This window comes from Oryx dammah, unplaced genomic scaffold (assembly GCF_014754425.2).
Source record: "Oryx dammah isolate SB20612 unplaced genomic scaffold, SCBI_Odam_1.1 HiC_scaffold_9, whole genome shotgun sequence".
In the NCBI taxonomy this organism is placed as follows: Eukaryota; Metazoa; Chordata; class Mammalia; order Artiodactyla; family Bovidae; genus Oryx; species Oryx dammah.
Window position 1 is genome coordinate 2,484,662 of NW_024070193.1, and position 9,677 is coordinate 2,494,338.

Below are 9,677 nucleotides of genomic sequence, written 5' to 3' on the forward strand. Positions count from 1 at the left end.
CCGGCGCCAACTCGCCAACTGCGGGGCGAACGGACGCGCAGGGACGGCCCTCCGGTTAGGGGGAATCGGGGTTCGGCCGAGAACCCTCGCTCGCGCCTGGGCCTGCCTCCCGGTCCCTCCGAGTGCTCGGAGCTGGGGGGTGGAGGGTCGTGGAGAGCTCACTCCCCTCTCCCCAGCTTCGGGGGAGGGCGCCCCCTTTCGCAGGGCTAGTGGCGGAGGAGGATGACTTGGCTCAGCGTATTCCTCTCACCCCCGTCCATTCGAGGCGGGGCGGCAGGTGGGTGCCCAGGTGAGACAGCCTCCGCTGGAATCCCGCTCCTGGAGGACAGTCGGAGTCGGGCGGAGGCCTGGATTCCCCGCTCGCAGCCCAGACGCGGGGCGCGCGAGCCGCCCGAGGGCTCTGGGCGCAGCCTGCGGCTCAGCGCGCGCTCGCGGCGACACCTGGCGGGCGGTGCAGGTAGGCCTGGCTCGCTCGCGGGGACAGCGTCCAAGCTGACCAGAGGTCCTGACCCCTTCCCGTGATACACAGCCCAGTCCAGTGAGCTAGGGGCTTTGGGACTCAGATTGCAAGGAAAGAAATCGAGGCTCAGGGCAGCGAAGGTGTTTTCCCAAAGACACCAGCTGGAGTGGCAGAGCCAGATTGCAAACAAGGCGTGCGTGACTCTAGTGAACAGCTCCCGGCTCCCTAGGGTTGTCACTTCTGAATGGCTTTGCTAAATCACACAAGGTCAATGAAAACCACTATTCTAGCGCCCATTCCCGTTGCACAGATGTCTGTGCCACGCCCCAGGGTGGGCGCGGCGGATATTTTAAGGAATAAGTACAATATCCTTCTCTCCGAGCTGGTGGGGGAGGCAGACCCGAAGTAAACAAGTGCATAATTGGAGACGTCAGAGGGGCAGGTGCAGGTGATAAGACAGTGGTGGCGAGAGACAGCTCTGGGGCTGGAGGGTTGATTTTAGACGTGAGACCTGAAGGGCAGGGAGGAGAGGGTCCAGGAGTACAGGAAGCAGAAGGCAGGACAGAGGCTCCCAGGTGGGCAGGAGCCGCAGGAGGGGATGAGGGCTGTGCTCCAGAGAGAAGGAAGGCCAGCCAGGCTGGAGCGGGGAGATGGGGTGCGGATCCCGTGGAGCTCCATGGGCAGGCGAGCAGCTATCCTCCGCCTGTGTTTCTCCCAGCCTTGAGCAGCCTGCCTCCAGAAGGCCCTCAAATGTGCTCGCTCTTCTCTACATGCACCGTCATTCTTAGACCAAAGACACACTCAGGTCACAAATATTAGAGGACATTCAGAACCAGGGACTGGTTCACGACCAGGACGTTGGGGCAGGTGGATCAAATAAATAATTCAGTGTCTGCCCTCCAGAGGCAAGTAGTTTGAGGACCAGTTTAATCATCACATAGGTAGTACGTTCCGCATGCCAGATGCTGTCCTCAAGAACGTCAGCGCATTAACTCATCTAGTCCTCCCACGATACTATGAGATTGGTGTTACTCTTCTTGCTAATATGAATGGAATGCTGGAGGGAATGGGGTAGGAGGGCTGCAAAAGGTGAGGCCCAAGAGGAGGTCTAGGGATAAATTCAGGGTACAAGCTCCAGGAGATGGTGAGGGACAGGGAAGCCCGGGGTGCTGCAGTCCGTGGGGTTTGAAAGAGTCAGAACGGCTCAGCGACTGCACAACAAGGAAAGTGAATAAGTATGGGCCTTCTCCGAAAGAGAAGCGGGGTGTAACAGGCTCCGGTTTGTGCTTCAGGAGGCACTTGGTGGCTGTTACGGGACCAGTAGAGGGAGGCAAGACATGAGGTGGGAGGTTGTTGGGAGAGAGGGCTCAGGTTGGACAAGACTCAAGGAGACCAGTGGATGCAGACAGTCTGAAGGCAGGGAGACGGGGTGAAGAGGGCCTTCTGCCCTGGGAGGCAGGGTGGTTGATGAGGACAACACGGAGCCGGGCAGGAGAAGCTGGTCTGAGGCCCATGAACTTGGTTTTGGAGGTACCGAGTTTGATGTGCCTGGAGGTCACTGATCGGACAGGTGAACGTGTGTGCCGGGAGAGAGGGTGTGGGCTTCTGAGGGTGACTGAGGTCTCCGCAGCCAGCAGTCGGTTAAGCCAAGGCAGGGATGGAATACTGCCTTGAGGCAGAGAGGCTGAAAGTGAACGTGTTAATCTGACTCTTTGCCACCTGGGGGGCTGTAGCCTGCACAGGCTCCTCTGTCCATGGGATTCTCCAGGCAAGAATACTGGAGTGGGTTGCCATTCCCTGCTCCAGGGTCCCGACCCAGGGGTTGAACTCGGGTCTCCTGCATTGCAGGCAGATTCCTTACCATCTGAGCCACAGGGGAAGCCCCAAAGAGAGGCTGAGTATGATGGAGAGAACCAGCTATGGGCGGGAGCAGCAGGACCGGCTTGGGAGTCACTGAGAGAGCCAGGAAGGAGCAAGGAGCCTGCAGGGTCGGACCCTGCCAGGGAGGTGAGGGCATTTGGCATTTAGAGACCCCCTCCTGAGCCACCTGCAGCTGGCCTGGGGCAGGGGGCTTTGGCGCCCCCTGCTGGATTCAGAGAGAGGCTGCTTGGTTCCCAAGGGCTGCAGTAATGGGTCCTAACGCATCTGGTGGGGTGCTTGCCAGACCAGCTCTTAAGTGTGGGCTCTTAGAGGGGGTCAAAGCCTGGCTCCACGTTTGTCTCTGTGACCTTGGGGCAGGTCCTCGCAGCTCTCCTTGGCACTCCTGTAAACTGGGGGTGGTAACAGGTTCTACCTCCGAGCATCGTGAGGTTTAAGACACTCACGTAAAGTGCTCAGAAGGCGGCCTGGAGCACAGTAAGGGCCGTGGACGCATTTGGGATGTTAAATCAATGGGGGTGGCCACAGATGCCACTCGGTGACACCACTGATCAGGAAAGGACATTGTGTGTAAGACAGTCTCTGCCTTCATTTGTGCTTACGAGAAAAATGTCAGCAACGCAAACCAGAGGCGAAGCTTTCATCACTAAAGTATTTAGAGGGCGTGGAGATTCCCAAGAGCCAGGCTCCCAGTGACCTGCTGCCTGGGGCAGCCTGTGGTGAAAGTCAGGGCCTTTCCAGCAGGAGGAACGCAGAGCTGTGGGTCATGGGGCAGGGCGCTCATGTGGGAGCCAGGAGAGTGACATTCTCCTTGGTCACCACTCTGTGTGGCTCTGAAGAAGTCACCGCATGTCACCTCCTCTGTACACTGGGGTGAGGATGATAACGCTCCCTCACAAATTACATGCAATCATGTATGTGAGCATTTAGCAGAGCGCCTTGTAGATATCATGCCCTCAGCATGTGATAGCTATTTGATGCTGATGAAGATGTTTTCGGTGATACTATTGTATATTGGGATCCAGCCCTTTAGGACCTTCAGGAATCTTAAAGGTGATCTAGATCAGTGTTTTTCAAACTTCCAGGTGCAACAGAATGACTTGCTTACCAAAAAAAAAAAAAAAAAAGTGCCCAAGTCCTCTCCTGGATTTCCTGGTGGAGGTGGGCATCGCTTCTCTGCTTATAACCAGCTCCCAAGGTACCAGCCAAGTCTGGCTTCATTGGCGTCCAGGCCTCACACAGAGCCCACCCCCCTTTGGACCTGTCCTGGCTGAGTGGTGGCCACTATGCCCAGAGCGCTCACCAGGAGGCAGCTCACTTCGACTCAGGTAAGGGAAGAGCAGGTCTCCACCCTTTCTGGGCCTTGATGTCTCCAGCTCAGACACGGCTGCCCTATGTCTGCATCTCCCCCAAAGGAACTTCTGCAGACACTTAGTTTTCCAGAGACAAGCTCAAGGGTGCAAGAGTGAGAATTTTGAAATTGTCTTATTTCAGTACCGTAGAACATGCACAGACCTTGGGCGATTGGGGATGACAGCTTTCTGACTGAAGGCCACCCTCCATTGACTGCCCTGCTTGAGTTTATCTCTGTGTTGACTGCCATTGACTATATTTAATCTGTAACTTGCTGACTTCAGAAGAGCCTATACTCAGTTTTATGATAGTATATACTAAACAATGTAATACAGGCAGACCTCTGAGTTATCGTGGGTTTGGTTTCAGACCACCAGTGATCCAGACAGTAATGCAAATATCTCAATAAAGCAAGTCACAAGAATTTTTTGGTTTCCCAGTGCATATAAAGCTATGTTTACACTGTACTATACGATAGTCCGTTACGTGTGTGATAGCATTATGTCCAAAAAAAGTACACACTTTAAAAACACTCTGTTGCTAAAAAATGCTAACCATCATCTGACCCTTCAGTGAGCTGTGGCCTTTTTGCAACAGTAATGTAATTAATGCCCACCCATCAGAGATCACCTTAACAAATAGAATAATGTTGAAAAAGTTGAAATATTTCGAGAATTACCAGAATGTAGCACGGAAACCCAAAGCGAGCAAATGCCATTGGAAAAATGGGTGTTGATACATTTACTGAACAGAGGGTTGCCCCAAACCTTCAATTTGTAAAAAAATAAAAATAAATCTTTGAACCGCACTACAGTGAGGCATGCCCGTAACAAACATTGGTCAAGTGGACATTTGGTGAAGGGGAGGAACACACAGCCAGCCTTCTCAAGCTCAAGAAACGCTCCCTGATTGTTTCTGAGGACTGCCATGGTTTGTGAGCCCATAGGTGGAGCCTCACATGGGATTTTCCACTGACCTTGGGGTTAAAGGCATTGCAAGGCCATTGCACACCAACTATAGCGCGTGGGAGGGGATGGGAGCTTGGAGCTTGGTGGTGCCGGAATCCCGTTTGTCCCTTCTGGACTCCATCCTTCCCGTCTGTGTGCTGAGCAGTTTGGGCAAGTCTAGCACATCTCCCAGAGGCTCGTATAAGACCTGACGCCTGGTTTGCCATGAGGAGTCTGCAGCCAGTGGTTTTATCTGTGAGGCTTCACGTCCAGGCCAGAGAGCCAGGAACAGGAGGAGCTGGTGGCAACAGATGAAGAGGCCAAGTCCCCCTTCAGAGCCCATTTCTGCCCGTGTGACCTCGAACGAGCGACTAATCCCCAAGGCTCTGTTTTCTCCTCTTCCTGCCACAGGCGCTCATCCTTCTGCAGAAAGGTCCCTGAGAAGCCCCTTCGGGAAAGCACCTGGAGCTATTCTTACGTCTGAGTGCTCCAGCCACACGGGCCTCACGGACTGCTGGCAGCTCACGTGGGCTGCTGGTCACCTTGGGAGGAAGGTGCTTATCACAATTCCGCCCCCAAGGTCTTCCTCAGGATAATCTGTCCCTGATGATTCATCTCATGGGCTGGGTCCTTCCTCTCGAGCCTGAAATATCTCCCTCCCTCCACCATTCCTGGGTCAGGCCTGTGACCACCCCCCACCCCCCCGGCACCATGTGACTTCCTCTGGGGACTGGCCGTGGGCCCCTGCCCGCCTGCCAGTCCTCCAGTCCCTGGCTGCAGACCCATTTTGGGCCTGACATATCAGGCAGGGCTCAGTTGGGGCGGAGGAAACCCACAGCGTGTTGTGCTGGGGAAAAAGTGCATTCCTATGTCCGGCCCCCACCCTGGTCTAGCTGCGCCTCTGCCTTCAGTGGGCTGGGCTTCCGCCGCACATCCTGGCCCAGCCTGGCCCTTTATCACCCAGCTGCCATGTGGTGCCCTACCCCTCGGGCACATACATCTCCAGGGAGGCTTCCAGCCTGGCTGGGGCAGAGGGCTTGGCCAGTGTGGAAGCTTCCCCCCAAGTTTGTGGAAGTGATCTTTTTCTGGAGCCAAGGACAGCTCTTTGGAGAAGGTCAGGAGATGGGCACACACCTCCCAGCTCCACGGAGAACTTGCTCTGTGACTTTGGGCAAGCGAGTCTACCTCTCCGGATCTTAGCTCCCCAATTTTAAATAGAAAATACCATCTCCAGTTGCTGTGAGACTAAAGAAGGTAATTGTACACTGATGCCCAGGTTCTACCTCCAAGCAGTAAATCAGCATTTCTAAGGAGTAGGTCCCAGGCATTGTACACAGTGAAGGATGGAAAAAATGGTGAATAGCCAAAGCTTTAAAGCAGACCAACATGGGTTTGAATCGGGCTCTGTTATATAATGATGGCGCCTGGAATAGACCGATAGCCCCTCAGAGCCTCCGTTGACTCGTCCATCACATGGGAAAATAGTACTCACTCCCCAGTGAAGTCATCAAGGACTTCCCTGGTGGCTCAGACGGTAAAGCGTCTGCCTACAATGCGGGAGACCCAGGTTCGACCCCTGGGTCGGGAAGATCCTCTGAAGAAGGAAATGGCAAACCACTCCAGTACTCTTGCCTGGAAATTCCATGGACGGAGGGGCATTGTAGGCTACAGTCCATGGGGTCGCAAAGAGTCAGACACAACGGAGTGACTTCACTTTCTTTCCCAGTGCTGGTAGGAGAGTTAAAGGGAGTGATTGCTACCAGCTGCTTGGCACTTAGGAAGCACTCAAGTGACCCTGTGAGGATGGGCCCTTATCCAGTCACCACTAAACCACCACCAAGTCTGTGCCTGACCCACAGCTGGCACTTCAAATATCTGTGAGTGAATGATAAGGCTGTTGTGACTATAGATTAAAAGGTGATGAAGAAACATAAGTTACCATTGAAGATGAAGCTTCTGTCTAAAAAGCTACATTTCCCAGCATCGTCCACAGAACTCTGTCCTGGCTAGGGAGACTCGGGTGTGCAGGTCTCCAGACTCCTGGTTCCTTGGGTTCCCCCTTCTTTGCTGACCTCTGGCCACCAGCTTGAGAAGGGTGGCAGACTGGAAAACAAGAAGGATCAGAGGCCGTGGTCGAGCTGCCATTCCAGCGCGGGCTGCCCAACTCTGGGCTTTATTATTTTCCCCCAAGTGAAAGAAACTTGGCACAGACCCCTGGTTGGGAATTTTTGTTTCTACAATAGGAAAGGAGATGCTTTGAACTTCCTCATCGTCCTATTTTCCGTCCACAGCTCTCAGCCTCCAGCTAAATCTAGGACAAGACTAGCAGCCTGTGTCACTCACTCCTTCCTCAGACCTCTGGGGCTGGGTTAGAGGCACCACAGGCAATCTGCCCAGCTCTGAAACTGAACCTTGGGGCAGAATTAGCTGTATGTCTTGTCCAGCCCCCTCTGGCCTCCCCAGAAGGTTCAAGGAGAGAGAGTGACTCTCCCCTTCCCCAGATGCCAACCTCGTACCAAAAGCTCCTGTCTCCTGGGTAGTCTTTGGAGTCAGGAAAATCTAACTTGGAATCTTGACTCCTCCACTGATCTGCCATAGGCAACGTGTCTGCCATAGGCAACGTGTCTTTGAACAAGGCTCAAGGTTCACATTCGTCAGTTGAGGCTCTGCCCACCAAGAGATGAAACTAAACATGGAAGTCAGAGGGGGAAAAGCCAAGGTAACAGGGCTAGAGGTGAGTAATTCTCCCAAATGACCCAGAACTAACACTAAATATCCAAGGGAAGGGAGGTGGCAGAGTAAATGGAATATTAAAGACCTTGGCATTATGAAAACAATAGCTCAACAGCAGAATGTTGGGTGTAGACATGAGGAAAGTGTGAGGAACTTACATTTTTAATCCTTCATATTAGGGAAAAGGGCTTCCCTGGTCGCTCAGAGGGTAAAGCGTCTGCCTGCAATGTGGGAGACTTGGGTTCGATCCCTGGGTCAGAAAGATCCCCTGGAGAAGGAAATGGCAACCCACTCCAGTACTTTTGCCTGGAAAATGCCATGGATGGAGTAGCCTGGTAGAGTACAGTCAATAGCATCACAAAGAGTTGTACATGCCTGAGCAACTTCACTTTCATAGTAGGGAAAAATTGAGCCAAGAGCAAAACGTGTAACTTAAAGAGAATCAATGACCCCCAACTTCTCAATGTTCTTCATAATCTTGGCGGGGGGGAATCTTGTAGGAAATACCTGTTATGGTAACAAAGAATCAAATTAGCAACTGCTTTTATTTAAATTATTTTGTTAAATTCAAGCATAATAAGCTTAATATATTTTAAAATTTAGCAAATAGTGGGATCCCCCTTCACAAAATTCTTTCTGATTCCTTTTGCCCTCCCTCCCTTCCATCCAATCTCCCTCCAGTTTTTTCTCCTTCTTGCCTCCTGCCATATAGAGGCCTACAAAGATATCTGTGATGATGTTGCTAATATTAATCTTGGACATTTAGGGTACTAGAATTTGCTATGATTACCCCTACCCCCACCCCCAATTTTTGCAGCATTTTGCTATCTAGCTTGAATTCTTTAGAAAGGCATTTAGCAATGTTATGAAGAAGATAAAATCATTTCCCCCCAAAATTAACGGCACTTAGTTAGTAGGGTTTGTGGGCATTGAATGAGATGACTGGGAAAGCATCTGGCATGGCGTGGCCCCCAGATGCCTGCCCTGTCACATCATGTCCTGTCCCTGCTCCTCTTATGTGGAAGCCCCATTCTTCTCCCTTTGGCAAACTTCTATTCATCCTTCAAAGCCGACTCCGATGTGAAGAATTTCCTGACACCTACGTCCCATTAATCAGATCCTCTACTCTGCACACAGTCCAAGTAGTGACAGCTCAGGGTCCCGGGGTTAAGGTTCAGAGGTCTTGGGTACTGATTTCTACTGTTTTTTTTTTTTTGTCTTCAGGCCTCCCTTAATTCCCCGACCTTTCAGTATATCCTTTCAAACAACTGTTTTCATTTAAATTCCTAAATCCAGTTTCTGCAGCTTGCAATTCAAGTACCCACCTGTTGCCCTGCCTCGCCAGCTTTGAGTTCCAGGCTAGGAAGAAGTTTGCGGATGAAGCTCCGTGGAGGCTATGGACTGTCCTTCCCTCAGCCCAACCTTCTGAAGAGCACGGAACGGGAGCGACACCTGTGCGGCCTCATTCCTCCAGGTCCTGGGCAGGGGCGCCCACAGAGAGCTCTTGCTTGTAAACGAACTGGTCCTTTACTGAGGACACTGGGCGACTTGCTGGAAGACACCCAGCTCTGGACGGCCAGGCAGCGGGCCGGGCCTCCGTGCGTGTCTCCGCCCTCAGGGCCCGGGCTCTGGCTGTCCTGTCCCCGGCTCTCCCCTGCGTCCCCCCTCCGTCCAGCTCACAGAGCTCGCGCGCGCCCCGGCTCCTCAGCCCCGCCGCGAGCCCCGGGACCACGGGCCTAGCAGCAGCTCCAGTCCGCAGACGCAGACACCGAGACTCGGCGCGGAGGGGTCGGCCCCGGGTCCTCTGGCGGCGATGTGGGGGCCTGGCCGCCAGCCGAGGCCGCGACGGTCCGAAACCCAGGGGCGGCCCCTCAGCCCGCGTGGCCTCTGCGGGGTGGTGTACGGCCGGCTCCCTCGGAGCGGCCCGCCCGCTGACGGGTGGGCAGGGGCAGGGGGCTCCTCGGGTGGCCGGGGAAGGCGACGAGGCTGCGGGTGGAGACGGCGGTGCGGGACACAAGCCGAAGGGGGCCCAAATAGGGCCGAGCCGGACCCTGCAAGGACCGTAGCGCCCCGCCAGGGAAGCGCGCGAATCGCGATTGTTCCCCGGGTCGATAGCCGCAGAGCAGGTGGGCCGAGCGGAGCCTAGCAGGTGGACAGAGCCTGTTGGGCAGAGCCGAGCGGGGCCGAGCGGGGCCGAGCGGGGCCGAGGAGAGCCGAGCGGGGCCGAGCGGGGCCGAGAGGGGCCGAGCGGAGCCGAGCAGGTGGACAGAGCCTGTCGGGCAGAGCCGAGCGGGGCCGAGCGGAGC

The 9,677-nt window shown here is 54.4% G+C and overlaps 1 long non-coding RNA gene across 1 annotated transcript; it reads right to left on the bottom strand.

Annotated features, from left to right (window-relative positions):
- Positions 1-4,403: 4,403 nt before the first annotated feature.
- On the bottom strand, positions 4,404-7,060 carry LOC120868081. Its single transcript, XR_005722134.1, has 2 exons — positions 6,578-7,060; positions 4,404-4,936 (listed from the first exon to the last, which is right to left on the bottom strand). It is a non-coding gene; the product is annotated as an uncharacterized LOC120868081 (long non-coding RNA).
- Positions 7,061-9,677: the final 2,617 nt, after the last annotated feature.